Source organism: Trichogramma pretiosum, unplaced genomic scaffold, assembly GCF_000599845.2.
Source record: "Trichogramma pretiosum strain Unisexual culture from Peru unplaced genomic scaffold, Tpre_2.0 scaffold60, whole genome shotgun sequence".
Lineage (NCBI taxonomy): Eukaryota > Metazoa > Arthropoda > Insecta > Hymenoptera > Trichogrammatidae > Trichogramma > Trichogramma pretiosum.
This window is the reverse complement of record NW_019640805.1, coordinates 290,183-312,050: the sequence shown is the minus strand read 5'-3', so window position 1 is coordinate 312,050 and position 21,868 is coordinate 290,183. Positions and strand designations below refer to the sequence as shown.

Sequence of the window (21,868 nt, the reverse complement as noted above, 5' to 3'; positions counted from 1 at the left end):
TATCGAGTGCGTCGCTTCAATTTTTTTTCAAATTTACATGATAAAAGACGAAACAATAAAATTGCTTGCAGTTGAATAATTATTTATCGATTTTCTTTACGACAGTCCATGCCCACGCGTTGAAAAAGCCCAGAAATTTAGATCGATTAATAAGCTTACGACAAGTCACCGTTACACCGAGTACGAGTGCGTCTTTGTACTGGCAGTCAGACAATCAGCGTCCACATTACCACACAATAAGCAGAGAGCATAATTTCTCGACACTTATTTACCTAATTGTGCTTTGACATTCGCTTTTCTCTCCAACAATTTGGTCCTTATTTGCAAGCGAGCTAAGGTAGTAGTTACCCAACCTCAACAAGACGCATTAGTCTAAATATCTATGTACAAATATTTGCTTTTCAGAATCGCCAATGAGAAACATGCGTTAGTTTATCCATTGAATGGACGAACGCCGCAAAGAATAGGTCGAGGATTAATCGAGTTTTGCACTAGATTAAAATCCATCGATTCTGGTCAGAATGAATAGTTGCATATTATACACACATGTCTCGTATAAAACCTGGATTATACAACAGAATCAACACTAGCGATCTATGCAAATTTACACGTCGAGCCTTCCACTAGTGCCTACGCACACATTGACCCAGATGGCTGGATAAGTCCATGCATTAATCTAATTAAAGCTTTTATCGCTCGCAAATTTAGGCATCAATTACTTTTTTCCATAAAAGTATGATACTTGATGAAATCAAAAGATGGATTTTAATTTGTACTTATTGATAATGCGATAATTTGTGTTTGTCACAGATTTCTTCACCTTTTTGGTAAAATATCCTCTATTAAAATTTAACTATTTTATTATCTGGGATATGTAGAGGAGATAATTAGGTGAAGGAGTCTGCTTCGCGATCAACTGAAATATTATACAAGAAGAAAATCAAAAGTGTAGTATATATTACAATGGTTTTTAAACAATAGCTTATTTGTATCTACATCGAATCAAAGTCTGGGTATGGGTTTGAAATATGAAAAAAATTCGGAAAAGAAATATTTAAAATGTCACGGCTGAATTTTATCAAATTAATTTTAATTTAAACATGGAATTATCAAAACTTCATTTTCATTTCAGCTTTGTTTCAACAACTCCTTTGGAAAGCAAATGAAGTTCAATTTGTAAAGTTAATTCAGAGATTTTATGATAGTACGTATAACTAGTGCAATCGATAAGATCAAAGATACATCTTAGAGTTCCCGTTTAGTTTTTTTTTTTTTAGTTTTGTAACTCTGTCTTGGAAGAGAACTGTCACTTCAAACATTGATAATAAACTGATAATTATTGTAAAATTAGCCACCACTAAAGGTAAGAGAAAGGAGACGTACAAAGAACCGTGCGGGTAAAACACTGAATACGAAGCCTTAGTTGCATTGCTTTTCGACCCCACCACAGAAGCAATCTGCAACACGGCCGCTGCCGGGCGGCTTCAGGAAAGGAAGATACTGCACGAAGACGACGACGACGACGAGGAGTGCGCGCGTACAGCGCAGAAGGCGAGAAAGACCAGACGCTCGTTAAGTGTCTAGTGCAGGCGAGCGCAGAAAGAGCACGCCCCCACGTATATTGTACACGTTGTACCATATTACGTGGATGTGCATGTATGAGTGCATGTCTGTGCGTCTGTGCTCGCGCGTGAGAGAGAGAGAGAGAAGCGAGTGCACGCGTGTGCGGTCTCCTCTGCGATTTTGCGTCGAAAGTGCCGCTACCAGAAACAAGCCTCCATGGGTATCTATAGCTTTCTGCGTACCACTCGTGTATATATTCAAAGAGTCGCTTAATGTAAAAGCGGCCATCGCATGCCATATTATACACCCCGTAAACTTAATTTACCCATAGGCATCTCGCATGCTACACTAGCGTATAATTTTATGATTTCTCAAAATAATATTTTTGTTCGACGGGGCGTAGATAACATTAGACTTGATGCCTTTGATGCTTACTTTTCGAAATACAATTTTGTGGTACATCGACGATGATGATGATAATAATACATCGTCGTCCTGCGTCTAAAAGTGTAAAGCTCGTGGAATTAAAGAGCGAACACGGATCGATGGTTTACGGCAGACATTGGCTCCGGCATTTAAGTCATAAAATCGACGGTGACGAACAAAAATGTCAAACTTATAGCGCCGAGTTATGCAAACAAACGAGAGCAAATTTTATTCGATATCGCTCTGATTGCGTACGATGGAGCCGCTGCGTCCGTTGAAACTGCTCGCGTGCGCCGCTATTTGAATATTGAAAATAATCCAACTCGAACGGGCTCCGAGCGCGTCCTTTTTGTATTTGTGCGCGATCTAATTAAACACTTGGAATTCACAAAGGGACGATCTGGAAAAACGCAGGTTTGTATCCAATCAACGATACGACGACGCTTCGCTTTCGAGTGCCGCTGGAAATGATGAAATCGACGATACAAGCGATATAGGCATGATTGTACGTGTAGAGGTAAGGTCCCAATCGACCTATACAGACGAAATCCTTTCAGCTGGGAGCTCGATGTTGGAGTTAAATTTCGCGAGATGCTCGTTGCACATGGCAGCACTCGAGAGTCGAAAGAGTGTACGTAGTAGCGGTTCGAAATACAGCCTGTAAGTAAACAATTAGTCAGCCTCTTTGCTGATTCCGCCGGTGCAAGCCAAGAGAGAGCAATTGTAATCCTGATGGAAGCGCCCAAAGAGCGAGGATGAGACTGCACCTTGGGCTCGTTAGCTTGCTGAAACGAAGACTCCCTCTATACGTATAGCCTATATGTATAGCCTTTACGGATCGAAGATGCTCTTTTGGCACACTACAGCGGCGATGAGCTTTTCCGCTTCTATCCCCCCAACTAGCACGTATTCCTTTTCTTCTTTACAAGACCCGAGATAGCTGTTGATACATGGATCGACGCCCGCCATTCTATATAGTGCCCGCGACGATCGATGTCATTGTCCTCTTTCTGATCTATACTCACAGGCACGAATGAAAACGTCCTTTTCTCCCTCTTTTTACAAGAACAACTTCTACATAAAAAAACGCTACACAGTGATGGAATTACTTGTTACGTCCAAATAACGGAGATGGTAAATTTTACAAACTATACTAGTGACAAATTTTGATTTCAAATTGAAGACTATTATACTAAGGACATATGTTAAGATTAAAACAATTACCAACCATTCAAATTTTGCTCGATAATATCAAAATTCCAACTTTCTTCAATTCGAAAAAATTATAATAAAGTATAATATATGAAAGAATGAAAACTAAACTAAGATAGACAATAAATTTAAAGTATAAAACCCGAGCAAAAGTTACCCATCATTATGTAAGAGGAAGAAAAATTTGAGGAATGATACGGGTTATTAAATGCTCACACATCGGCCATTAAATATAATAGTTCCGAAACATTGAATAGAATGATTGACCGACACTTGGAAGGATGTTCTAATATCATAAATGGAGCTATTAAACTATTTATGAATTATTAATTCGCGCGATATAAGAATTGATTCTGTAATATGATTTTCATTTGACTTCATGTAACAGCCATACGTGAGGTACGGTCAATTTATCAATAAGGCAAGCAGACTCGCATCGGCAATCTGATGCGGCGTACATAAATACTCATTACAGGCGAAGCTTTGCAGGGATTCCATTTATTTCGCGCCCACTCAGCCATGTTCCGTAGATAAATATTTCGAGGTCGAATCCATCGGTTCGTCGAGCTGCAGCTGCAGACTCGCCCAGACTCGCGCGCGTTGCTATATAATAAGTAGTAGTCTCGCAAGTGTTAGGGCGATAAAAGCTCACCGATTTAATTAAAGTCCTCAGCCGCTCGCGCGCGCGCACTTATAAATGCATGCGCGGGCGCGCGCAGAATACACAAGCTGCACGGCAATACATAGCCATAATGAGACCTTAATTCTTATCGCTCGCCAAGCAATCTCTGCTTGTATACGTATGTATGTGCACTGTAGTGCAACGCGAGTGCTCTCTACCCGAGGCGATTTTAATGCATGTAATATAACGAGAAAGCCTACGTACGGGCCGGGCGCGGCGCGCGCGCGAAAGATCGCTTGTCGCGATTCAATAATGATGTTGTACCTATATACGCTGTGTACATATACGCGACTGTGCGCGCGACGTGCATGTATAGAAGTGCAGGTATAACGTGTAACAGCCACGATCCGGAGTTTACCACTTTTTCTCCATGACAAATAGAAGTCATTCACGACAAGGAGCGTCGAAGCGGAGCGACGAGCAGTGCAGCACGCGACGACGGCGCGCCACGTTGTCGAACTTTTTGATCTATCGCCTTCACGCTTCGCCTCGCTCGTACGAATCAGCCAACGACTTCCGAACAACTACTTGCCGAATTTCCCCGCGCATAGCGAGATCCATCCGCTGTTATATACACTCGTCTTGCGCGTTACCCGCAATCCATCCCGTACATTATTGCGCTTTATTCTTCGCGCGAGCAACGATTCTAACGAGTATTTTTAGCCTCGTATAGCCTGCTGCTGCACTTTCGATCAATTTTTCCGAAGCCATAACTCGAGCCGCAGCTCGCGCGCCCGATTTTGCCTGGTGTATAGCTAGCTGCTGCTTCGAGCGAATTTTCTTTTTTTTTTTTAACGCTGCTTCAAATCCGTGCACTATGCTATGCTGGAGTTGCGCGCCAGACTTGTTTGCACAAGGTGCCAGCTTGTAAATTAAAAATTATTTTTTAAAGTTTCACCTCGTAAAGCTGCCGCGCGTATAATATCTCGACGCGCGCACGTCGGATTCTTCCTTCCTTTTATACACCGTACTTACCCTACCAGTCATATTTATCAACGAGGAATGTCTATACTCGTTTTGAAGGAATTTTATGAACCTGTAAATCACTTGGAAAACACGGCCACGGCTATATCTTGGACAATATTGATTAAATTGCGTTGGCACGTGCTGTAACGCGCATCTTTTTCGAAAGCGAGGCTGAAAAAGCCTCGCGCGATTCGCACATCGTCGATGAATCAACATTTGGTACGTAAGCACAATATGCTTACAGTATATTTCTTGCTTTATCAACGAGGAAATTGAAAAGATCCAATATACGGGAGTGTGATTGAAAAGTGGTCTTAAGTTCTTGAGAAATTTCACGTCCACTCGCGCACCGATGCGCTGATAAACCTCTCGCGTAATTGAAATCAATTTAACAAATGCGAATGAAGCAAAGGCCGCCTCTCGCCTCGATTGGCCTGCTAAATATAACGCGAATTTTCGTATCGAGTAAACTCGACAAAGTGGAAATTTTGCAAAAAGCGAAATAACATCGTTGTTAAAATCCTGATTGCGCCCGTCATTACCGAAAACAGATTACGTTAATGAAGAAAGCCATGTAAAATTTACCGAGACTAAAGTGCATTTTCGATACGAAAGAGGCTTATGAGGTTGGCTTTTTTTATCCTCCAACTATTAAACAAGTGAAAGAGTAAGAAAGAGAGACGAAAAAGAAGATAGAAAGATGTTGTAAACTGCAGTGTGCCGAACATCAGTCGCTCTCGGACGCGATTTCTTTGACCTTTCAAAAACGCTCGTTGTCATTATATATAGACAAATTGTATTCGCGCACGCTCCACTTGTTTCCCATTATCTGAGAACGCTCGTAACTTTTTTTCGCGATGTTCGCTCTTATATATTGTTCGGGGCGTATCCGAGGAAATTGGTGGAGTACACGAGTATATAGAGGGTTTTCCACCCCGTGCCAATGTTCATGCCGTGCTCGCGGCTGACTGGCGCCAAGCTTTGACGTGGAAATTCGTGGAAAGGCGTCTCTACTGACTCTGATTGTTGTGGGCGGTGCCAATGTTTTTATTCAAATTAACTATATTTATCAACTTACGTTAAAACGCTTGATTCGCCATTTATATACATTTACATACACATGTGCTTTCACGCGACTTTCTATGACTGACATTAGCTGTTAAAATTAGAATCATGATTGTCAAAAATTTAAGCATTTCATCATTTCACTCGTTTCTTTAAATGTCAAAAATTGATACTTCATAGTCACTCAAAGAAAAATGGAACGTTTTACACGTAAAAATATAGAAAGTCACGTTAATTCATTAAATTATACTAGCCAAGTAATTTTTTCAAAGTAAAAATACCCCTGTACTCAATCGTGAACGACATCAAGTGCAAATGCAACAAGAGTTTATGAGTTCTTATTCATTAATTTTTGATTGATACAGTTTCAGCTACCATTAGATTTTCTGTTTTAAATGTATATGTATATAAATACATTTTATAATTGGTTGCAGTACATTTTTAATGTTCCTCTATTACTTCCTCAGTTATTTTATAATTTATAAAAATAAATTAAAATTTCGAATTTTTTATTATAATATTAAAAGGATTCTGAAACTCGTGTAAAAGAATAAAAATTCATTATTACGCGCTTATACATTTGCACTGGATATTGCTGTTTTGTAGATATTTCCGTAATTGAAAAAAAAATTTGATGTGAAAATCTTTCAAAAAGCTCTGTTAAACATTTACAATTTACCTTGAATTTGGTATCTTTTTAAATTATATGAGCAGCGGTAAGAACAAGATTGGGATTAAAATCGTTTAATCGAGTTTCGTTAATTCTACTTTAAAATCAAGAAATCGAAGACGAGTGAATTTATTTCTGTGGTGGAAAGGTCTAACGAGATAACTCCATTTTTCGTGTTTTCGAGAATAACGCGTCTTAAGTTGCGCATGAAGGCCTAGCTAGACGCAGACGACTAAAGATCTGTGCCTATGATATTTTTACCTATTATGAGGTATCTTTTGAACTATGTACTTGTGAAAATGAAAGGCGCATCATAGTGTTGATACGGAGCAAAAAATATGGACTTATCTCGTTAGCCCTTTCCCCGCTTAGCAGATAAGTCCACTTTTAGCGGTCACACTTTTTTCAATATCGATAATTTCGCTTAATTTGTGATCAAAACCTCATGTAATGATTTTACATTGATAAAATAGCTCATTTAACGTTATACTGGTGTCAGATCTCAAATCTTGCAACGAAAAAAGGCCATACTGAAAATCGCGAAAATGGCCCCTCGTGTATCAAATGTATCAATCGTATAGTGAAATTCACAACATTCGAAGAGTGTGAGAGCCATTTGTATGTTGGAATATCATTTTCTTCCATTTTCAAATCAATCCAGACTCTTAATCGTATTTTGGAGCTCGCAAAGGTGGACTTATCTCGTTTGGCACGGTGTTATATTGAACGATAGGTGCTCTTTTCAGCTTTTGTGACACTCGTACCTTAAAGTAGACATAACATATAGGTAATTCATATCATAAACTCGATTTCGAAAAAAATGGAGTTATCTCGTTAGCCCTTTCCACCACAGAATTTTATTATGGCAAAAAATATCAAAAGCAACGGGAGCTACTCGTTTGCATAGAGTACCAGACTTGCTCAAGATTTTCAATTATTATTCTTGCTTGTTATAACTGTAGGAAGAAAAAACCAGACAAAGTAGACAGGTTAGCAGTGTATAAATACCAAATGAATACGGATTTATGAGAGGAGTGATTGTTGTCATACGTTACTGATGCAGATAATTTCGTCTCTTTGAATTCAAGAAGAACAACGAGATCGTACCTCGAGTGCAATTAATATCTTCTTCCGGCGATTAGCCGTCGATCAGACTAATCGCTCGCATGTCCAACCCTTGTACAGCAAACTACATAAGGGTCTATATCAAGCGATCGGAGACTCGAGCGCGCTTTACAAACACGCCGGGAATGCGGAGAGCGTCATCCTACATAGCATCACGACTGGACCAGCGACGCGTGCCGCCGATGACGTTTGGCACGCGCGCGTACGCAATCGCCGTCAGTGGCAGCCCAGTGTGGAGGGGGGGAATCGGCTAGCTCGAGTATATAGATCGATTCAATCGCTATACACGATCGACGCTAATTGATCCGCATCAACGCGAGCTCTTCGAAGCTGCAAAGAAGAGCAGCCCCGCGTTCTTTCACCGGCGCGACTGCTTCGTTTCAACTCCGTATAGGCAGACGATTAAAGCTCGCAACTCGATGCATCTCGAGCTCGGCTGTGTGTATATTCGAGACGCGAGGCCGAAATTAATATTAACTATGTTGCTCGCTGTTAGCGGCGCTACAGAGAGCAGTGTAAGCTGCTTCGGAATCGCTGCTGCACTGCGCGCGGCACGAGCTCGCGATAAGCTGCTGCTGCCTCGGCGTGTAGTATCGCGTGCAGTCGAGCTCGCTCCAACTACTCCGGCACATGCGACCCGTGCATTAATGATTTTCGCACTCGACGCCTCGACGATTGTTCTCCGGCACCTATTCACTCTTCTCTGTTGCATGTCAACGTCGACGATCCTTGCGACGACGATGGCTTTTTATCTTAGCCCCCCCATCGGCCCGACGACTGCTACTCAATTTGTAAAGCTTTTTGTTCGGCTAATGTGACTTTTATAATGCTGCAGCAGCTATCATAGCTTATACTGCTGCTAATGTTTCAGTTACTTATACATACGCATTTTATACCTTTGGTGGCACGAAAGTGATCATTTACCTCTTTGCCTGTTATATATCGATGCAGTAAACTTATAATTACAACTCGAATTATAACTTGATGCAATTTCGACTTTTTCAGCTCTGCCATTATTCAATTAAAGTATCAATCGATGATTGTAAACTTTTTAAATTTTCTTGGTACGAATAAACTAATAATATTACGCTTTATTTCCTATTTACATCCAAGTCTTCAACAATAATCAGATTAGAAGGTATTTTCATATCAAATTTTAAATTTAATTTCAGGAAAGAGTAAATACTTTAGCGTCAATTTTTCACTGTCCGTGTAGCGAAGCGTCTGCATTGTTCTCGGTGTTAAACGTTAAAAATTGAATCATCGAATGTTATCTCTCGACTTTTATTCTTTCGAAGTACATATATATGTGCGAATAAGCTGTCCGCGTTAAAGCATGCCAGCTTTTGTTTCGAAAAAAAGAAACTTGGATACGGTATATGAAATGCAGTTTAGATCATTCGGAAAATCAAGTTTCGCTCGATAAACGTATCTTTTTAGCTCTCTATTGGTACGGTTCATTCGGACCAGCGATGGCGGCAAAAAATTATGGCTCGAGCTCAAATCCATTCACAACTGCAGGGAGATATGAAATTTTTGCCGGTCGGATATTTAAAAAGAAAATTGCAGTATTATCTCATGGCCATCGTAACGGTCGCAAGGAGCCTCGAAACTATTATTTTCTCGGAAAAGTTGATTAAAAATGTAGGATTAAAGCGAGGCGAGTATGTATATGGAAAGGATCGTGCGTGAAAGCCGAATAAGTTTGTTACTCGATTATCCGCGTGTCAGTATTGTTCGAAACGCTCGGAATTTTCAAGATCAAAATGTGGGGACGAGAGTGTGGGACGAGTGATCGCTTAAATGTATATGAGTGACAAGCGTGAACGAGACGTGTACAGAGAAAGAGAGCGAGTGAGTCGATTGCGGAAAAAACCGAAATAGTCGAGAGAAGAATCCAATCCATTTGAGACTCGTCGCTTTAGTCGAGTAAAAATTGTCCCTTTGAGAGGTCAGGCGTGGTTATCGTACATAGACGGAGCGATCTGCAAGAAGGGACGAGAGCAGCGACGAGGCGCGCGGAGCAAAGAAACGAAGCGAAAACGATGAAGCGATAAATGCTGCAAACACATAGAAGAAGAGGGAGAGAGGTGCGTTCGTGCAGCGGGACAGCAAAACTACCGCGACGACGAGTGGCGGGAGAAGGTGTCGAGCAAGATGCCACCGTGTCGTGGGCGGACAGCAGTCAGCGCGCTGCACAAACCTATAAAAGATTTAAGAGAAGAAAACAGACACAAAGGTAGAGCGCGAGGCAGGCCTACCGCTGCTGCAACCGAGTTTGCAAAGATAGATGTGTACGACCGAGCTGGGCGTCCAAGTCTCACGCACACATACACACACTTACACACATGTAGTCATATAGAAGCGTCGGCATTGGTCACCAACTCGCGCGTGCGAATACTTCCGCTGTCTACCGAAGGGACAGCTACATAAGCGACTATAGATTACAGGCAGTTTCTCTTTGCCTTTGATCTCGTTCGCGCTCATAGCGCTCGATAGAAAACTATAGCGGCGTATGAAGCTTCCACGCAACGCACCGTATACGGCTCGATTGCGGTTTGTGCGTTCGCTCGCGGATTCATAATAAATATCGTGCAATGAGTTGGCGCGTGCATTATTATTGACACGTGATCGGCAGTTTATGCAATGTTAATAAACGGCCGATTGATTTTTGCGCGATTCGAGCGCTGCGCCTCCCCCCTGACACCGCTGAGCGCAACAAAGATACATTATTATTTATTATTATTTACTGTGGTAAACGACAAAAACAACGCGCGAGAAGTCAGAGTTGGAAAAGCTGAGTTATGCAATTGGAAGTATAATGTGTGCAGCGCAAAACCCTGCGCGAAGCCTGTTCGCGCGCGCGCGAGAGAGAGCCGATCTCAATCGAATTGCAGTAGCTTGATTATATTTCAAATGTTCATTGAATTTCGAAAGTCACGCAACGAAGTTGATTAATCCGATTGTGTGGCGCTTGTCGTTACTTTTGCCTCTTGTTTGCATTGAAATTAATTGAATCATTTCGCGCGAAAAGAGTCGAGCGAACTACATTCTCATGTATATTTTTAGAGCGCACGCGAAAAAAAGAAAGAAAGAAAGAAAGAAAATGGTTCATTTTTTTCATGCTGGTAGGCTCGTTTTTTCGATGAAGCGCGGAAAAATCGTTAATGAGCAAATAAACGGTTTCTTTCGGCATATACGCCTCGAGAGATGCGCAGTACCCCGATATTAAAAATGTGTTCCAAGCAATACACAATGAGCGGCGGAGAGTTGAGAGTCCCTCTTGCAGCCAACTCCGCATCCGACTCGGCATATATGTTATGCGCTCGGCAACTGGGTACGGAGGCATGTAGTACAATATAACAGCAGGTATATATGGGCACAATGTAAGCGCATATGTGTATCTGTACAAACAAAAATCTCGACGAATTCATGGGCCGAATTTACGGGCCGAGCTCGTAAAAAATCATCGAACACGCATTCACGGATCCCGATGTGGGTCAAAACGCATCTGCGCGCCTCAACTCCGGATTTCGGGAAAAGTGTGCTGGAGCTGCTGTGCACGAGGCGAATCGCGGCTACTGCTAGCCGGCTGTTTCGGCGAATGCACGCGCCAAAACATAATAGATAATACAGCATGGTGAGCGTACACATAGAAGCTAGTAGTAGTAGCAGTAGTCTGGCGCCACGATGCGCTCGTAAAAAAGCGCTTCAATACATTGGCCGAGCTGCGTAAAAAAGGTATATAGCAAGAAAGACCGAGCGCATCTATTCTTGCTCTCTGCCACTATGCGGACTTGTAAATGTCGTGATTTTATGATTTGCTACTATATAGAGATATACGTATTTACTTACACGAGCGGTACTTTCAAGGATCGACAGCATCCACATGACAGTTGAATCCACAATTTCAGCGGGAATTACTCGTTGATTATTCCGACTCGGTATTGTTTCGAAAACACTTGTAAACTGCAATAATACAGAGCGAATATGTAATCACGAAGCACTATAATAAACACTCGAGTAAATTGGTACTGGTCAGAGTTTGACAGAGTCGACCAATGGACAAAACAACAACAACAACAACACTTGCACTTGTCACACAGTTCACAGTTCACAGCATCGAAGCGAGAGAGAGAGAGAGAGAGTCCAACGGTCGGGATCAAGTTCGAAATTCGAGTTCGAGAGCGTGGCGGGGTAGTAACACGCGGGAAAAACACGTGCGAAACGTTGCGAGCGAACTGCAGTGCTAAAGCGCAGTGCGGGATATCGCGGGACGCGGAGTCGAGAAAAATACGCGCGTACGACGACGACGTAGACGTGCTTGGCTCGAGGTGCGCCGCGGGAATGCCAGCTTAGCCAGCGAAGGAAGTGGCGCGAGCTGCGAATTCAGCCCTCTCGCGCGTGTGTCGGTGCGTCGTCGGGCGGCAGGCAGCAACGGCGGCGGCGGCGTTGGTGGTGGTGGTGGTGGCGCGACTCACCGACTCACTCACGGAGCCAGACGCAGTCCGCACTCCGCAGCGGACGAGCTGCTGCGAGATGTTAGTATACATACGTACGTACGTAGTGCTGGTGCGGCGCGCGCACTACTCACTATGCTACTCCTCGCTTGTACACAGTCGCTGGCCGCTGCTGCTGCTCAGTGCCTCGCTCCACTCGAGCCACTCATCAACCCCCTCGTTCCGTATACTCGTATATATACAGGAGGCACTTTATACGAGCGCCGTGGCTGCTGCTGCATTAGCCGCGCTTTTCCTGCGATTCTTGCCTCGTGCCTGATGGCTCTCTCCCCGCGCTTTCTCGCCGGCTCCTTCGTCTGCCAGTATATTATATATATTATACGCGCACTCCGCGTAATGATGAATCTTACCGGTGTATAGGTACTGCCGTCTAGAAGAGTGGATATAGTCGCGCAGCTTAGTTACTGCGCCTACTTCCGTACCTCGTACGCGTGCTGAGTACCGTGTAGACCATTTGTGCGGCCCTGCGTAGTACTCGTCCCGATACGCCTTTTCTCGCGCGTTTCCAAGCTGCCTCGCTTCGACCGCGACCTATCGTCCATACCAGTCTGACCCATTGAGCAGCCATCGAGCGCCACTTGATAGCTCCTCGTTTAGCTATACTCGCCTTGATTGATACGCCTTTTCTCGTTCCCGCGCGCTCTCGTTGCACTTCAACCGCGGTTACTGCTACTCGGTATATTACGTGTACGCGTGCCATGTATACGATGACGAACGCGACGCGGGGGACGACGACGATAAAAAATCCAGCGCCTCGAGCTTGCGGGGTCACGCGAGCAAACTTTTTACTATCAGCTCCCATGCTGCCGCAAACTTGCGCGCGTACACACATACACACACGTGCTCGCGCACATAAAATCGCGCGCACTTTGGCGCATTGATACTCTCGAGTCTCGAATATAAAAGCTTCGATCCACTCGATGCTAAAATAAAATCTCCCAATTTGATTTATCGTTTACCTACTTTTTGGGGCTGCGGATTATAATTTATTCAATGCGCGAAACTGCGAGCTCGCGGCTACAGGTATATAAGAGCACTCAGCGCGCGCGCGCGCTCAGGAGCTACGACTAAACTCGTTAAAATTGTTAAAATTCCCGAATTCAACAGTAATATAATGTAATGCTTTGAAAGCTTGTACGTGGCGCGCGGGCAAACAATATTTTCTCCTCCATTGTTGCCATCGCTGTGGCGCGCGCGGCAATCTTTTATCAATAATTTCATTTAATCCGATCGGCGAGTTCGCGCGAGAGAGAATTCAAAATAATCATCGCGATCGCAGGGTATTTCTCGTTCTCTCGCGATGGATTATTATTTATCCAAGTTATCGCATTGCAATTCAATTATTTCTGTACATATCACAGGTAGTGCATACAATATTATATGTGATAATTAGCAACTGTAACGAATATAAATTCAAGGGATACAAATTTTAAACAATGTACTTAGGGAAATATTAAAAAATGCAAGGGAACCGAAGAGGTTGAAGCGTCGAAGGGCGCCCAAATACAATGCACCTACCATATTCGTCAGTCGCTTATTGCGTAAATTCACTCGCTAATATTCGAGGCACGAGGCAGATCGCGAAAGCTCCAACTGGAAATATAAGCAGCACGCTACCGGCGTGGTGTGTTGTGTGCGTGTGTTGGAGCATACGTGCGCGCATCCCACAGTCTATACGTTATATGGCTGGCAGGTTCATTTTATATTCGCGCGAATTCGAAACAAAGCGATGTAATCGTATTTTAGCCGGGCCGGGCTTACGATTCAGCCGTGGCGGTGCCGGTGGCGAGCTACGAATTTTCAAATGGCATTGTAAAGAGGCTTTTACGGCTGCTGCTGCTACGCTATATAGCGACGGCAATATAAGCGCGACCCGACGACGCCAGCTCAATAAATCACGCGTATTACGTATCATGTAGCTGCGCGCCCCTAAGTGTGCTCGCGCCAACTCCGCTGCTACACTGACGAAAAGCGCTTTAATTCGCGCGATCTCTCTCGTCTTTTCTCCATTTTATTCGACGCGCTGTGTTCGCGAGCGGGCCGCAAGCTTCGATAAAGCCTATACACATAAATATGTAAGCGATGACGCTGGGCCATCGGACGCAAAATAAACTCGCCTTGCGGCGGCTCCTGTCAAAATCCAAAACATTATCGATCCGTCAGAGCCCTCATCCTGCGCGAGCAGAGCAGCATAACGTAGTCGACACGAGCGCGCGTCTAATATACGGGCGAATACGGGCGAAAAGCTTAAAATAGATCGATTGGCCGCGCGTCGCTCGTCCGCGGATATCGTAAACTCGGCTTTTTTATTGCGACCGTATAATAAGAGGCGACGACGCTCGACGTAGCTCGAGGCGCGTTAATTATTTATATTGTCACGGTAGCGGAGCCGAGGAAAAAAGAATTAGATGTCATAGTCGCGCAGAGAGAGAGAGAGAGAGAGAGAGCTGCTCGATCGGGTCAATCTGTAATTTGCAGCGTGTTTTTCGTCTTGCTGCTATGTACCTAAATTCGCCTCTATACACACACGTGGCTGTGTCATACACAGCTTCTAATCCGCCGATCAGTTCTCTCTCTTCTCTTGGTGCTCGTCGAGGAACGAGTTAGTCAAGTTAGAAAGGGAAGCGGCCGTTTAATCGTTCGAGATAATCTCGTTGGCATTCGTGTCTTTGTTTGTCGTGCGCTCGCAGCTCGAGTCCGATCGCCGCCACCGCAGCAGTTGGTCTTTTTAGCTCCTTCGCAGTCCCTTTTCGCTCTCGTGTTCGCTCGCGCGCATCATGATCGAGCGGGGTGTGAACTATTCCCAATTTCTACCAACACACACATATAAAGATATACACGTGTGTGTAAGCTACGGCTGCATCGGTCAATTGATACATCGAGTTCCCAGGCAGCGAGCCACATATCACTGGGATAGGAATCCCTTGAGCCGCGCGCCGATGTGCGCAATTTAGATGTCGCTCCGATAGTGCTGCCGAGGCCGAGGACATTTGTCCCGCTTTGACTCGCGCAACGAGTAGGAAGGAAGACACGTCGATGACTTGGCCGAGCGTGTCCTTTGCCGCTTACGTTTCGCAGAGTCTCCAAGTTGACCCCCGTCTGCGTGTCTGAGTGTCTCTATAACGTGGCGGCGACCCTTTTCTCAGCTGTTTGCAGTTTTTTTTGCTTCGTCGTTGCGCTACATTCGAAATCGCGATTCTCTGCATAGACTTTTTTCCATTGGTACGTGCCAGCTGAAGCCAAGTGCGATCAAAGCCAGGAGCTCTGTGCTCGATCGCTCACGCGTTATTACGCATATTACGTTTGTGAACGCTAGGATTCTCATGATCAAAATAATTCGAAAATCGAAGGTTTAAAATTTTTTCCGACATTCAAATGTCGAAGAGAAAAAATCCGAGTAGTCGAGTAGCGGCTCGAAAAAGAAATAGCTCAATGTATATGAATTGATGAAGAGATTTTGATGGATTCCCATACAAAGAAACGATCATTGCCACATAATGGGCCCGCTGCGAGTTTCAACAGTCATTGTCTGCGCGTGCAGTGCGAGCTGCTACTATATAGACTCGCGCGTGCGTATGCTTCTGACACTTCCGCCTCTTCGAGGGAGGATTAAATCCCATTAAAAATGTAAAGAATATAGAAAGAGAAAAGAAAGGAAAGATGGGGCCGAATCTCGGCTCGCTGCACTCGTTCTCACATAATCACCGATTTACGCTGGAGGTGTTGGCTCGTGAAAATCCAAGTGTTACACGCAGCTATTATACGCGGCATCGTTGAATCATAATAATATTTTCACCGCGTCGTATTCATATTCGTACGCCAAGATCATTCTCGGAATATTTGAATGCTCGCCACATTCGATGGCTGAATACACGCGGCCATAATGCATTAGTCTGTATCGATGTTTCTCGCCGCTCGAGCATCCACTCGATTCGTTTTTTCCGAAGCGCGTTAAAGCGAGAGGGAGAGAGAGCAAGAGCGATAGAAAAGAACGTACACAAAAGGCAAGAAGATGCGCATAGCTCCGAGTGTACGTCTCGGCGGTACGAGGTAAACGCGCCGGGAAATGCTCGGCGGTGCGAGGTGGCTGCGGAAAAGTGGCCCAAGCGTATCTGCAGCTCGAACGGCAAATGCGCCCAAGATTCGTCCCGACTCGTTTAGGAGCTATAGCTCTATGTTAATACACAGGACACACGCACGGACGCGACCGGACACCATAGCAGCAGCAGCAGTAGAAATAATCATCGTCGTAATAACGCAGTCGCATCTCGCCAAAGTATCCTATCCCGTGGAGCGCTTACAGGCTGGCGCATAACGGGCCTCGCTCGCGACGATAAGACTGTATCTGCTGACGACGTACATGTACGAGCTATATGTGCGCGGAGCTTGTGCGGCCTTTATGCTCTTAACAAGCGCGTCGGGGGCTGCTGCCTATATGTACGAGGGTGCGAGGGAGCAGCAGCCGTACTGTGCTACGGTATACTTCCAGCTCCGTACCCTGGCAAAGTCGCTACCTTTAGCAAAAAGCTCGTGTATAGAGAGAGAGAGACTGTTTTGGACCTTGGGACACGTTTTTGCCGAGGCAGCTGCATTTTTATACGTATATACCGCCTGCCCGGCTCCAAGTGTGTCTTATACATGTACACGTGTATGTGTGTGTGTGTGTGTACTGCAGAAAACGAGGGTGTGGGTGGCTGAAAGCCGTCTTTGCTTATGTCTGCCCTGCTCTCTGCACTGTTTGTGTGTACATAAACGAGATCGCTGCCTCTGCTGTTGCTGCTGCTGCTCCCGTTCGACTATACTATACTGGTGCGAATTTGGAATTTTTCGCAAATAGAGCCAAAAGCGTTCGGGTCTTTTCGGGTCGAGATGCGCAAAACTTTATTCGTCCGCAGTGCAGCTCGACGTTAGCTTCGATTGGCCTGAAGCGATCGAATCTCAAAAAAGCAAATAGCATGCATTATCTAATACGGTTCACATCGATCACACTTACATATACTCGTTCGATGTAATGATCATTGGCTGAATCTTTCGACGAGTTAAACGAAAAATTTGACATTCGAGACTTTTTGGCGCGTTTAAAATCTGCCTACGCGAGGCGTTGACTGCGAGATTCTGCACCATATACCGAGGCCTCGTTTACAGGCGTACGTACGCGAGCCAAGTCGCATGCCTCGCCTCTCTCTTATACCTCGCGCGCTTGACGCGAAAAACCTGCGCGCATTGCACCCACGTGTGACTACGACATGCTATTCGGAGCGAGAAAGCCAAAAAAAATAAAAGAAGGTCAATCGATAAGCTGGAAATTCATATTGTATCGCTCGCAATCGGCTTTGGCTTTTCTCCTTGGCGTTTCTCGGCCCGCTGCTGTACCTATTATACGTGTACTGCTGCTACTGCGCCTCGTACGCGCAGCCATCTCCGAGATGCAAATCCGCATTATACCGATTTCGGTCAAAGGCATTGATGTATATAGGTGCGCAGCTCCGCGGCCCTAAAACTATATAATATAATAGGCAGCCGCGCGCGCGTTCGCTCGATGATCAGCATTCGAATGGCACACGCCACAACAGCCAAACGACGGCGGTGGCCCGTTCTATTTAGCGATACATCCAACTGCAGCCGAAGCTTCGAGCTCGATTATCCTGAATCGTCTATACACGTGCATATCTCCCGCAGACGTATATATATAATACATGTATATATGTGTACGTTTAGTCGATCGACGAATCCGTCAATGTGCCGTGTGTGCGGCCAGAGAGAGAGAGAGAGAGAGAGAGAGATATATACGTGGCACGCGAGCAAACTGCGACACTTTTTCAATTGCACATTCGACGTGACGAGCTGATGCGCATATGCTGCTACTCCTCGATCGGCATCTAGATACTGCTCGTTCTTCTATCTGACATCTACCATTTATTTATTATATACTGTGGATATGTTCTGAGTCCATCAGATACGAGCAAAAATGCAACAAGATGTATGCAAAACTAAACGTATGTATGTCGTCGATTATCTGCTGCTCCAAATATCACTCGTACTATTTATGATTATACATTAAAAATCGTAATTGACGCGCGACCTAACTGTTTTGCTCCGATGACACGACTTCGCCTCGTTGCAACATAAATAGGCAGGCTAAGCGTATACATGCGTAGATATTCATTAAAGAGCAGTTATGGTCTAGCAGCTCTCGGTGGAGCAGTACACGTCCCAGGAGATGTACGTTTAATTCTTTTTCCCGCTTCAACTTGTTTATTCGTTATTCTCGCGGATCAAGGCGTTCGTTCGTGTATAACGCGGATATGTATCTTAATAGATGCCATTTGAATCACATCGAATCATATTTTCGAGAAATTTTCGGCCGCGGCTTTCGAAATCAGAGAAGCGAAAAAAAGGATGATTGGCAGCTTTTAACGCTCTCGACGACGAGAAGTCAATCAAGGGAAACGTTAATTTGCTCGAGTCGCTTGTCGTGTTTTTTGCAAACACAAAGCGAGTCACGGGTAATAAGTCGATAAGCTCCGCAGTACGAGGCAAAAAGCCCGCGCAGCAATGCTGCATTTTTTTCTCTCCAGCTCGCAGTATAAAGTCGATCCAAGTTGGGCCGGGCGCTCTTTGCCTCCTCTTCGTCGTCGTCGTCGATCTAGCGAAGAACGAGATTCTAAGGAAGCCAGAGCGCTATTGTCGATAAAAATTCATGCGCATAATCTTGAATAAAAATGAGAATTTCCTCAAAAAATCGTCGAGCTTTGAATGTATGCCTGCTGCAGTGTGCCGCGTTGCACCGTGTGTACCTTCTGCTTTTGTGTATATAAAGCATACGTATACGCGATATATTTTGTAAAGTAAACAAGCGCGCGGATCATCGTATCATATACATGAGCAAGCGCACCGCCAGACGTTTATATATATCATTATATGGAAAAAAAAGGATGAGTTTCAGCAAGATTATATTATGATAGGCGAGGGCCGAAAGTTGGCGCGTTTACCTTGCCAGCTATCGTCCGTAACGCGCACGGAGCGCGAGGATGCAATTGCGAAGCGAGAAAAAAAAAGAATATCTTATTATGAAGTTGGTCGTACGTATCGCAAGCCCGAGCTTCACTGCTGCGTGGCTCCTCCGACTGCGCGGGTGGGTTTTCTTCGCTGCGCCATGCGCGACTACGGATAATTGGAGCCGTATATATATTCATACTTTGGCCGAAGCGGATCGATGAGACAAGCTAGCTGGATGACGACGACTCAGCGCACGACTACACCGATGTTTTATGTATTCGTTGCATCATGGGTATGTAGCCGTATAGACACAGGCCAATACACGAGGCAAAAGAAAGAAGACACGGGACGACGTATACATGTAGGCCGTATAAGGTTTGCCAGGGCAGGCTTGGCTCGTGCGACCGAGCCAGGCCAAATTGTTCCGCACTCGTTGCGCGAACTCGAGACATTTGGATTTAGCTCTTCGAGACTCGTTACGTATACCTATACGGACTCGACTGGAAGAGTCTGCATCGGAAACAATTCGACGCAACGACGTCGCGGCTTAATTATCCTTATTAGCTGGTCGATCGTCGCGTCGAGCCTGACTTCGATCGCCAAGATAGCGCGTCCCATTAGCTACATGTACGAACGAGGGATCGGAGGAGCCACTGCACATTTTTCCTCTTTTTTTTTCTCTCTCTCTCTCTCTCTCGTACTGACCATTCAGTGGACGGACTAAACAGCGTGATTACTCGGAAATCTCCGTGGCTTCCCGATTCGATTCTCCCCCCGAACGAATATTCAAATGGCGATCGTGAGATTGACGTCGTTTTCATGCGAAGCGATTAGATTAGAAAAAAAAAGTATATTATTTTTCAGCTGGCGCGCACAGCGATAAAGATCTGAATTAGCTCGGTGGATCGGAGCGAGACGCGGGGACAGATAGATATATATATAAATTTTGAATAATTCCTGGCGCCCGCGCGCATCGATCCTTTTTATTCGGCTTCACCTTGACATTCTGTGCTTAACTGCTCGTGCGCGTATAATATGCAACTGCCTGTATTATAGATGCTCGGTGTCATCTGGGGGACGCAATGAATCAATTATTGTATCAAAACTTGCGAAACGCGCGAAGAGCCACGGCCGAACTCTCGGCTCGAGACTTTCACGAGGTTCTTCAACGATTATCCGCGTCTAATAGCCACTCAGCTACCGTTTCGAAGCATCTGTTTACAGGAAAAGCAGATTATCCTCGGGTATTTAGGCAAATTAAGCTTCACGAGAGCTGGAAATGATATACGGTGTCACATATTGTGTACTGCTCGCGACGCAAAAGTTCGAAGCGACCCGGAAATAACAAATTTGTGAGTCACACCTCGTAGTCGTCTGGCGAATTACCGGACGAACGTCGGGTCGTAAGCAACGATATGGCAGCGTATATCCTGCGTACACACAGCAGCTCCTCGCACGTATGCATCGCGGCTCTCGGTCGGGAAAACTTTTTTTTCTATATACCTATATATAGCTGCTGCTGTATAGATAGCACGACTGGACTCGAAGAGAAGAGAAGCTGCGAACCGTGGGGGGGAAGAGGAGGGAGCGAGGATCGAATGCGGAGGGAGCGAGCGAGACGAGTAGTAGCGCGCGAAAGGGTCAAAAAGTTCAAGGTCGAGGCGCGCACAACCGCACACGCCGTGGTCCGATTCCAGCTTCTCGTTTTTATTGATCAAGCTCGGCATTATGTTCGCGATATACATAGTCCATATAGACAGAAACACGTATTATGTAAAATGCATGCCTGCGATTATACTATACGTGTATTTACGGATATTTTGGTGGCTCGTGCGGATCCGTCCGTCAGCAGCGTAGCGAGGAGTAAGGAAGAAAAGTTCGAGGGCGAAAATTTGTACCTCGCGCGTGTATAGCTGTGGTTCGTGCTTTTCTCTCGCTCGTCGTACTCGCCACTCGCTCGCGGCTTTTCATACATATATATATATATATCCTCGCGCGCTCCGACTCGAGCTTATAACGTAGAGCAGCTAGCTTAGCTGTCTGTGGCGCGCGCGCGACGAGTTCTCGTATTGATCAGCAGCAGCAGCAGCGGCAGTGGCAGCGTGCGCGAATATACACAAAACCTTTATCATACCCAAGGGGTCGTTCGAAGAAAAAAAAATGCCACCTTCTCTCGTACGAGTATAGTATACGCTGGATGTGGCACACAACAAACGGAGCTGGTCTTGGCAGAACACGCGGTAATAAATGTCGTTACTCCCCGCTACGGATAAAGTACCCCGCGCGCTATGAGCTTGTTTATATTACTATGTAGCCGTATAATATGGAAAGGGGGCCGACGTTGTGCAGCAACACAAAAACACGAGTCGAGCGAGCTCTCTATGTATATATTAACTCCCGGCGGACTTGGGAAAAGCCGCCCCGTGAAAAGTGAGGCTCTCTATATCTGCTGCCGCCACGGGATCGCACACGCCGAGAGAGAGAGAGAGAGAGAGAGCTCCGTATTGTATCTTACTTAATAAAAAAAAAAGAAAGAAAGAAAAGTCCGACCGTCGGTTCATTTGGTCTGGTATACACACAGAGTCGCGGACTGCGCTTCGGTCATCGAGTTCGAGTCTCGTGTCCCTTTTAGGCTCGCTG

At 45.1% G+C, this 21,868-nt stretch overlaps 1 protein-coding gene across 3 annotated transcripts in view; it reads right to left on the bottom strand.

Annotated features, from left to right (window-relative positions):
* The window catches only part of LOC106653522 (protein madd-4), a 97,786-nt gene extending 85,674 nt beyond the window's left edge, over nucleotides 1-12,112 (bottom strand). For all 3 annotated transcript variants that reach the window (XR_001339412.2, XM_014372995.2, XM_023459760.1), the window contains exon 1: nucleotides 11,565-12,112. The gene's annotated coding sequence lies outside the window, so the exon portion shown is untranslated. The remainder of the gene's footprint in view (nucleotides 1-11,564) is intronic.
* Nucleotides 12,113-21,868: the final 9,756 nt, after the last annotated feature.